This window comes from Pinus tabuliformis, chromosome 5_2 (assembly GCF_031772625.1).
Source record: "Pinus tabuliformis cultivar Carrire ecotype Pingquan chromosome 5_2, CPIR1, whole genome shotgun sequence".
In the NCBI taxonomy this organism is placed as follows: Eukaryota; Viridiplantae; Streptophyta; class Pinopsida; order Pinales; family Pinaceae; genus Pinus; species Pinus tabuliformis.
In genome coordinates this window covers 1,114,295,674-1,114,304,992 of record NC_142306.1, presented here as the reverse complement: position 1 = coordinate 1,114,304,992, position 9,319 = coordinate 1,114,295,674, and positions in this window count along the sequence as shown.

Below are 9,319 nucleotides of genomic sequence, written 5' to 3'. Positions count from 1 at the left end.
TGTTGTGGTGTCAACCTTGTAGGTTGTGGAAGGAAACGAGCAAGAACACTTTCATCTTTATAGTTGTGAGTGTGTTGTAGTGGCTACAACGACCCTCCAAAATTTTGCCTTAGCTTTGTTTTGGAGCCTCCCTACCAACCATCCTTAGCAACATGTCTTGCACTCTCAAGTACATAGGCTTCATTTGTTTTTTAGCATATTGCTAGCTTGTTCATGTTAGTTTGCTTCACTCCCTTCACAGGCTGCCATTCTGGACTTAAGCTAATTGCTGGTTGAGAAGTTCTCTCAGAAAATTGCGCAATTCTGGAGGGGAACCAGCCTTCCCTCCAGAAAGTGCACAAATATGTTGGACAGATTGCAAAACTCAGAAATTGCACAAAGCAGTTAGACAGGCTTCTTGGGAAAAATAACCCAATCTGGCCCAGCACTACAGCTCAGCCCAGAAATTGCACAATTTTGGGCAGCAGTCACCTATTCCTCCCAGAAATTATGCAATCCCTCAGGGACAGCCAGCCCAGATCCTCCCAAAAATTGCATAATTCCAGGCAGCAGTCATTTTCTCCTACCAAAAATTGTGCAATCCCTCTGGGACAGCCAACCCAACTCAGCTCAGAAACTACGCAAATCCCTCTCCCAGTCTAGCAGGTTGTTGCATGTGCCTTCAGGTTGACCGGTTCCCTCTGGGACTAAGAAAAACTAATTTGCATGCATGGGTTGCTCTTCCCGAAATAGAAAAAGTCAGCATACAAAAGGCATCCCTAGATCTAGGGATCTATTTTTAGTAGCTGAAGGTTACATGCAAAGCTCATTTTAGAAACCTCTCGCCAAGTATCGCTTTTTCCTAGATTTTTGGCATGCACATCATAACCTCAATCTTGTCCAAACTTATGAACTAGGTGCTATAGAGCTCATTCGTCACCTTGATCTTGTAGTGCTAACATCTCACATTGCATCCAGGAGTCTTTGGCACTTTCATCTTAGTTGTTTCAGGCTAAATCTGCTTTTCATGTCTTGCATTGTGTTTCTATCACTTTTTTGTTTCTCTTTGTGTGAGTGTTGTCTACTTGATTTCAATGAGTGCTTGTTGTCGTTTTGATGTATGTTAGCTTGCAGAAGCACCATTTTATTTTTTGTTCACATCTCATTGTTGTTGCATGCATGACATTGTTTTTGCACCGACGGTCGTTGTTGCGGTGACTCGCTTCACACACATGCCTGCTTTCCCATTTTCTGAATCTTGCTCTTACTGTTTACATGCATGATCATTCACTCTTGTTTACACTCAATATCACCATGAAATCAAACTTCTCATGTTTTCAGTCTCCCATTAGCGGGTCTAGGTTGCCTTAAATTGGACCTTGCCTTGCCCGGCTAGCATTATGCATTTCTAGAAGTGAAGGTTCTGCCTTCCCTCCAAAAATTGCGTAAGTCTAGCCCAACACTGACCTCTAGGATTGCATTGCACAATTCTAGGAGGCAGTGCCTTGTTGGCCCCAGAAATTGCGCAATGTAGTTTGTTGGTTTACATGTCACTGCTGACTAAAATTGTGCATTGCCTAGTTTCAGTCCTCAGCAGGCAAGGTTGGACTGTGCATTGCATAATTCTAGTAGTCAATCAACCTCCCAACAGCTCATACTATGCCTTGCGTAATTTTCGCAATCAGTCTCCTAGCCTCCCGCTGAAAATTGTGCAATCTTCACGGACAGTCACACAATTATGTTGCATGTCGGTCCTTTAGTTTGTTTTGGTCTTGAACTGACAGATTGCTTGCCATGAGTGTTTCTATGTCTCCAGGCATCACAGGTATTCATCTGCCTCTCAGCATCACAGGTACAATGGCTTCCAGGAGAGAAGAGTCGAAGACACTATTCAGAGCACAACTGGGGATGTAGTCGATCAAGTGTCTATGAACTTGCCTATCTATGACGACTTCAGGTTGTTCATAGACAAGGATATCAAGATGAAATGGCAGAGGCATCACAGTGAGTAGCACCATCAGCAACAGTAGAAGGTAGCACACCTACATCCAACAAATGCAAGAGGAATGTTGCTGACAGTGCAGAGGTGGAACAAAGTTGCAAGCTCAAGCAGATCGACTTGTGACGAAAGCATCTTTGGAGATTGAGCCTATGAGGTGACGGTGTGACAAGAGGATCGCATGAAGGAAGAGAAAGAAACAGAGAAGGAGTTACAAGTGTTGAAGAGGCAACTCAAGGAAGAATAGGAGCTGCACAGATGAGAGAAGGAGTTACAGTGGGAACAGGTACAGCAGGAGGCGCAACAGGCGTAGACTGATGAAACTACGCCCATACAGGTTATAGACCCAACCCAGTAGCTGGCATGGAGCAGATATGGTGAGAAGTGTTGTCAATTTCATGTAAGGGTGTTCAAGAGCATGGATGTCATTGTGTGCATGCATGTGATCCAACCCATTTGGCACACTCACCAAGGCGAAGACAGGGAGCAAGTCCAATTGGAGTTGAACATGTATTTCAACAAGTTGATGTGCATGCTCACTAGAACACACACACTTGGAGATCATCAAAGACACTATGCATCAGTATGTTTTTGGTCCAGCTACACTCAAGATGATGATGCACATGTTATCAAACAAGAGGAGCCATATTAGTGTACCCAGATGCAACGGAGGCAAGAGTTCGCTTACATCAAGATGCCACCATTGAGCACGTGGACACCATCACAGACGACCAATATTTGCATCAATTCACTGCCATCGATCATCGCAAGGATGTCGAAGAGTTGGTCTTACCACAACTGTTTGAGTGTTAGTGATAGCTTGCATGGCTTGCTCAAGCCTATTTTGTCTCACATGGGTACATGTGCAGATTGTATGTAACATCTTGTCAAGTGGAAGTTCAAGTGTCGATAGTTGAATGTAATAGTCATAGAGTAGTTGAAGAGTCATGAGGGTAGGTGAACAGTCATAAAGGGGAATATCAAGGGTCACCCCACCCCAAGCTTTCGATAGGAGTATCTTAGAGAAAGATTGGAGAGTACTGTAACGAGCCTTTGCTTCTCCAAAATGCAGAGCTAGTACATATCTTTGGAGGAGCAGGTGACAGTGACTGTAATGTTCCACTATCTAAACTAGTGGTTGGTCATGGTTGTATTGTATGATTGGAACTTTCACTTTTTAATATAATAGATCCAACACGTTTCATGCATATGTTTTTATTGTATTTCAACTATCTTGATTACTCTAATGATATATGTATCTATTTGCTTGCGCATGCATGTATGGACTATCTCTATATAAGTATGTATGAATCTTACTAAGATGTGCTATTGGTTTAACCATCACTTTGGATTGTTAGCTTACTTGTTTTCCAGCTTGTGATGCATCTTCGCTCGTGTGTTCCCTTCCTAGGTGCGTGCTTCCACAGGTTTCCAAGGGTTGCACTCACCTCACTTTCTATGTGTTAGAATCGTTCATGCACCTTCCTTTTCTTGATGCGCATGTCACACCCTTTCTACCAACAGGGACATCTTACTTGCATTTGCGCGTAATCGTGGTCAAGGCGATACCGTATGACCCACTGTTGGGACTCCTACACCAAACGGTCTGAGATCTAGTTGGGACTTCTCACTGGGTAGATCCCCTGACATGTTGGCGGGTCCAGCACCATCAACATTTCAGGCACTAGAAGGAGGGCCAGATGACTAGTTGTTGGGAGTGGGATCCCCCAAGGGCTGTTTTGGGGCTAAAGGCCCATGTTTAAGTCAAATTATTGTAATATTATTGTAAATAATCAACATTTTGTGGTTTTAGAGCGCGAAGGTGTTATGTGTCACAAAGGGTAGTCTACCCTTAGTTTTGTAAAGTAAAGTTAGTTGTAAGAGATCTACCCATGGTCCGCGGACCATGGGATTATATAAAAAGAGCTAAGCTCTAAGTAGTTAAAATCATAGAACATGTAAGAGAGTTATAGCCTTAGAGCAAGAAGTCTAAGTCTTGGGTTGTAGCGTAGGTAGAGGCTCTGTAGCTGAGTGCACAGAGGCCTAGGGTAGAAGTCCACAACTGAGTGGGTGAACCCCTGCATCTGTGTCCGCAAGGTGAACAAAGTCTGTAACACTTGGAAGATATTAATAAAAGGAGTTATTTTGTAATTTCTGTGTAATTGTTCTCTTGATGGGTTTGGATATTTTGTGTATGAATTTCCTTTATTATACTTCTATGTTGTGTGAATGAATATAGTTACATTGAATAATTAAATGCAATTACAAATATTTGATTACGCGATGATAAACTTAAGTATTCGCCAAAATAAGAAAATCACTTAGGGTAATTGAGGAATCTGCATGGCGTGTTGCCATAACAGTGAGAAAGTACATGAGCCCCAGGTTAGGGTTTCGCGAAGGTTGATCATGTACTTTCGCGAAGGTATTGAAAGCCGGAATAGAGGGTTTTTCTTACAAGCCCTAGAGCAAGATCACCTGTGTGAAGGTAGGGATAGAAGAGATCAAACAACATCACAACCATCTCAGGGTGCAAAAACTTGGTTCCATCATCCCCCCATACTACATTGGGTGAGACTTTGGTCTGCACTCCGCGGGCTGATGCCGAAAGGGCCAGTAGTGTAGGGATTTGTTTGGCTAATTAACGTTGAACCTAGGTCAGGCCCCCTCAAGCCAACAAATGGTTCCGTTGCTGGGACCGGAATCTGCATAAGAGATGTGTGATGTCGTATTACTGGAATCCAACTAAGAAGGAGATTAGAGACTGGTTGGATAGAAATATCCACGAATTCGCGGCATAGGAGAACAAAAACCCGTGACTGACAAAGGAATAGTGGTTGGACCAATACCTGTATATGGAGATCATTGAGATCTTCTTCAGCTCTTTCCCTATTGAGGTATACGAGTGGATCGTGAAGCTAGCAGATAGCCAACGAAGGTGGAAACTTGACGGTCCTATTGTGTGGACCCTAGAGCTAGTGTGAAGGTTGGAAGCATCGAAGGATAAGATCGCCCGCGCTATCGATCATTGGATCGATCGCATCATAGGAGGATTTGTGACTGAATTCGTGGTCGACACCGCAGACAGCTATAGCGAGGCAAAGCAACGCTTTTTCAAAAGACCACAAGGTAAGTACATAAAATCTTTGAATACTTGGATTAAAATGTTGTTCTGCGAAGACTACGGGAAGTGGAAAAACTTACAGGAACGAAGGAAAAAAATGGGTCTAGAGTATAGCCCCTTGATTTCACCTCCGCGATGTGATGAAGAAGGGATAGCGAAGGTTTCTCCATGAAGTTCTATTCAGTTAATAAGACAAGGATTCCCGCAAATACCACCTCCACCCACACCACCTCCGACTTCACCACCATCGCCTCCAACTTCACCCATACCACCTCCACCGTGGTTCAGTATGGAAAATACAGTGAAGTTGCCTTTGTTCAAAGGCTTGGGAAATGAGGACCCAAACCAATTCTGGTTCATTGTGAGGGTTGTATGGGAAGCTCAAGGTGTTATAGATGATCATATAAAGAAGGCGACACTGGTTAGTGCTTTGCAAGATCACGCGCTAACTTGGTATATTAAGTACTCTAACGATAACCTGAATGCTAGAGTAGCAGACATCTAGGCAGTGCTAAATAGGGAATTTAGTAGGCCCAAATATGAGGCATAGTTGATTGTGGGATTCAAAGAGATCACAATGCAACTAGGTGAGATGCATTGGGAACTAGATCAAAGGCTGAAATGTACAATCCACGAAGCCAACATGAATTTGACATATGGACAACATCGTGAGTGGTTTGTGGCTTTGCTACTACCACACTTAAGGAGTGCGTTGTCACAGCAGAAGATAACAACTCAAGCAAAGGCCTTGGAGATTTCCATGAGACTACATGAGACTCTAATGCAAGATCCTAATCTAGGAGTTCAGCAGATCCATGCGCAGCTGAAGAATCTGTGCCTTGAGATGCAAAGTCTGAAGTAGGACAGGACGGTTCAACCAAAGGTACGCGAGGAGGTATGGTGCTTGAAATGCAAGAGTTAGGGTCATGAAAAAGACCATTGCCTGGTCTTTGCAAATTACATTGCAGGAGGAGGACCAATGCCTTTAAGGCCAGAAGCTCAAGTAGGACCTAGCGCGGGGCCTACATTATGGTGCACTATCTATCAAGTAGCTAGAAAACATGCCACAGATAATTGTCACTTGCTATAGAAGTATGTACAAGCACCACAACAACTATTCTGCAAATTTTGTAGGTCGTTAGAACATGATGAGCGTACTTGCCGGAGATATGAATTGATGATGGATAGAACTCCCACCTATAGGGTTCAGGCCAAAACGCAGCCCCTTGACCAGAATGCAGGGATGGCAAGGACAGGATTTTAGGGGTGCGGATGAGGTCGAGGCGGAGGAGGACCTGGTAGAGGTCGAGGACATTTTATTTGCTACAATTACGAAGGACCAGGACACTATGCCCGTGACTACACTAATCCAACGCGTCCGTCATGCAAGTATTGCACGTTGTTTGATCATGAAATAGAAGACTGTCCTACGCTGATAGCTAGGATACATGACAAAGGGGCGCTACCACCTCTTCCGACTCAGAACTTGCAGATGATGAGGTCTGAGTTGCACGAGGAAGATCCAAACGTAAATATAGTGCTCAGGAGTGGAATTGCGACAAGAGATGACAAGGGGAAACAGCCAGAAGATAGTACATGAGTTCGCAAATCCTCAGCAAAAGAGGTTGAGTTCGATTTGGAGCGCACTCGTGAGACCTTCATGGAAGCTAAGAAGAGCTTTGTTGAGGCCTCCACCTCAGGAAGCAAGGATAATCCTGAGCCAGAGATGGACCCCTCTATGCTCACAACTTTCCTTGAAACCTGTATGAAGTTATCGCGTGACAGTAAGGCTGTGAAAGGGTTACAAGAACTCATCAATAGATGTGTTGGGACCGCGCTAGGTGAGCCGCACATAGTACGAAAGATTGGCAAGCATAAAACAAGGATGGGACCAGAGATGAGACTGACCACACAGATAGGCAAGTATGAAATGGATCAGGTCATTTTCAACCTAGGGTCAAATGCGAATGTCCTATCAAAGCAGACTTGGGAGCGAATGGGGAGACCTACGCTGCAATGGTCTCTGATTCAGCTAAGGATGGTGAATCAGCAGAAAATCATCCCCATGGGGTGGTTGCAAGGGGTGTCTGTGGATATTGAAGGAGCGAGCGTGCTAGTTGATTTTGAAGTAATAGAGATAGTGGATGAAAACAATCCCTACCTTGTGCTCCTAGGAATTGACTGGGCTACTGATATGAATGGGGTAATCAATTTGAAGAAGTGAAAGATGATCTTTGAGAATAAATCGTTGCGTGTAATAGTACCCCTCGATCCTGTTGAAGGATCACGCTATACAGAACCTATCTGTGATTATGAGAATGATGAATACCTAGATTGTATCTATAAGATGACAGCACAAGACCAAGATTGGGTGAATCCCACTGCGGATGGACGGATTACATGGGATCGTGAGACTTCTTGCACTTCGGACTCCGACGAAGAAATAGAATGCGAGCAGAATCAGTTACATGAAGTAACTACGCTGATGCGCCGGAGGATAGGAGAAAGACAACCTTCGCGACTGACTGGGCTTGTTTTCAAAAAACTGTAATGTCATTTGGATTGAAGAATGTGCCTGCAATCTTTTCACGCGTGGTTGTTGCGGCATTCAAGGAATTTATTCATAAGTTACTTGAGGTATATTTTGATGTCTAAATTGTATTTGGGTTGGTTAAGTGCCATGTAGCAAGCTTGCACCTGATGCTGGACACTTGTCGAAGATACCAGATCACGCTCAATCTCAAGAAGTGTCTATTTTGCGTTCCTTCTGGGAACCTATTGGGGAATGTGGTTTGCAGACAAGGACTGATGGTCGACCCCATGAAGATCACAGTGATACTGAACTTGGAAGTGCCGAGGAGTGTGAAATAGTTGCACGCTACTCTAGGACATATGGGATATTACAAAAAGTTTATCAAAAGCTATGCCCAGATCACCACGCCTATGAAAAACTTGTTGAAGGAGGATGTCACATTCTACTAGAATGATGACTGTAAGAAAAGCTTGGATATATTGAAAGAAAAGATGCCTATCCCGCCGATTCTAGTCTTCCTGGACTGGAAGAAAGAGTTTCATGTACATGTTGACACGTCATGTATAGCACTAGGGGTAGTACTAACACAGGCTGGCAGAGAAGGCTTGGACCATCTTATCGTGTTCGCAAGCCACAGATTATCCAATGCATAGAAGAACCATTCTACCTCTGAAGGTGAGGGGCTAGCTATGGTGTATGCACTCCAGAAGTACCAGCACTACTTGCTAGGAGGCCATTTTAAGATGTATACAGATCACTCCGCGCAGAAATACCTGTTCAATAAGCCTGTGTTGGTAGGGCGAATTTGCAAATGGCTCTTATTGTTCTAAGAGTACGATTTTGAAGTTGTTGTGAAGCCTGAACGATTGAACGCGGGACCAGACCATTTGTCGTGCATCGAAACAGGGGAGGAACCTACTAACTTGGAAGGATTGCCTGATGCGCAACTATTTGCAGTGTGTGTCATGGATGGTCATTTTGAGGATGTAATACACTTCCTAACAACAGGAACTACACTAGAAGGATACTCTATCCAGCAAAAGAAGGAATTAGTGGTGCGCACGACAGATTTCTCTATCATTGCTGTGAATCTATACAAGATGGCGACTGATGAGATATTGCGACGGTATCTACCTGAGTTCGAACAAAGAAGCATCCTCGCCAATGCTCATGGGGGCACCATGGGAGGACATTATGCAGGGAGAGCAACTGCGTAGAAGATTCTACGTGCAAGATTGTGGTGGCCAACCCTTCATCAAGATTCAAAAGCATATTACAAGGCATGTGATGTATGTCAAAGAACGGGCAGGCCATCGCGGAGGGATGAAATTCCTTTGAATCCACAAATGAAGTTGTAACCATTCGAGAAGTGGGTAATATATTTTGTAGGACCCATTCAGCCACAAGGGAAGATAGGAGCAAGGTACATTATCACTGCAACTAAGTATTTGACTCGTTGGGCGGAAGCGTAGCCAGTGAAGGATTATACGGGTGCAATGACCGCGAAGTTCCTATTTGAGCATGTACTGACATGATTTGGATGTCCCAAGATCTTGATGAGTGATCGTGGTACGCACTTCCTAAATGAGACAATCAACGCACTAACGGAGAAATTTCAGGTATATCACTAGAAGAGCACACCTTATCACCCACAGGCTAACAGGACAGTGGAGGCATTCAACAA